Source organism: Arachis stenosperma, chromosome 1, assembly GCF_014773155.1.
Source record: "Arachis stenosperma cultivar V10309 chromosome 1, arast.V10309.gnm1.PFL2, whole genome shotgun sequence".
Taxonomy (NCBI): Eukaryota; Viridiplantae; Streptophyta; class Magnoliopsida; order Fabales; family Fabaceae; genus Arachis; species Arachis stenosperma.
The window spans coordinates 106379871-106380914 of record NC_080377.1 but is presented as its reverse complement, the minus strand read 5'-3'; the positions used below and the strand labels follow the sequence as shown (position 1 = coordinate 106380914).

At 40.5% G+C, this 1044-nt stretch overlaps 1 non-coding gene across 1 annotated transcript; it reads right to left on the bottom strand.

The window, feature by feature from the left end:
• Positions 1-231: 231 nt before the first annotated feature.
• On the bottom strand, positions 232-335 carry LOC130953086 (small nucleolar RNA R71). Its single transcript, XR_009075264.1, has one exon. It is a non-coding gene; the product is annotated as a small nucleolar RNA R71 (small nucleolar RNA).
• Between the last annotated feature and the right edge of the window lie 709 nt (positions 336-1044).

The window sequence follows — 1044 nt, the reverse complement described above, 5'->3', positions numbered from 1 at the left end:
GGACTTCCATCTGAAGATCCTTATCAGTTCTTAACTGAGTTCTTACAGATCTGTGAGACTGTCAAGACGAATGGAGTTGATCCTGAAGTCTACAGACTCATGCTTTTCCCTTTTGCTGTAAGAGACAGAGCTAGAATATGGTTGGATTCACAACCTAAGGATAGCCTAGACTCCTGGGATAAGCTGGTCACTGCCTTCTTGGATAAATTCTTTCCTCCTCAAAAGCTGAGCAAGCTGAGAGTGGATGTTCAAACCTTCAAACAAAAAGATGGTGAATCCCTCTATGAAGCTTGGGAAAGATACAAGCAGTTGACTAAAAGATGTCCATTTGACATGTTTTCAGAATGGACCATATTAGATATATTCTATTATGGTCTCTCTGAATTTTCGAAAATGTCATTGGACCATTCTGCAGGTGGATCTATTCACCTAAAGAAAACGCCTAAAGAGGCTCAAGAACTCATTGACATGGTTGCAAACAACCAATTCATGTACACTTCTGAGAGGAATTCCGTGAATAATGGGATACCTCAGAAGAAAGGAGTTCTTGAAATTGATGCTCTAAATGCCATATTGGCTCAGAACAAGGTGTTGACTTAACAGGTCAACATGATCTCTCAAAATCTGAATGGATGGCAACATGCATCCAACAGTACTAAAGAGGCAGCTTCTGAAGAAGCTTATGATCCTGAGAACCCTGCCATGGCAGAGGTTAATTACATGGGTGAACCTTATGGAAACACCTATAACTCATCATGGAGAAATCATCCAAATTTCTCATGGAAGGATCAACAAAAGCCTCAACAAAGCTTTAACAATGGTGGACGCAATAGGCTAAGCAATAGCAAGCCATATCCATCATCTTCTCAGCAACAGACAGAGAATTCTGAACAAAATACTTCTAATTTAGCCAATCTAGTCTCTGATCTGTCAAAAGCCACTTTCAGTTTCATGAGTGAAACAAGATCCTCCATTAGAAATCTGGAGGCACAAGTGGGACAGCTGAGTAAGAAAGTCATTGAAACTCCTCCCAGTATTCTCCCA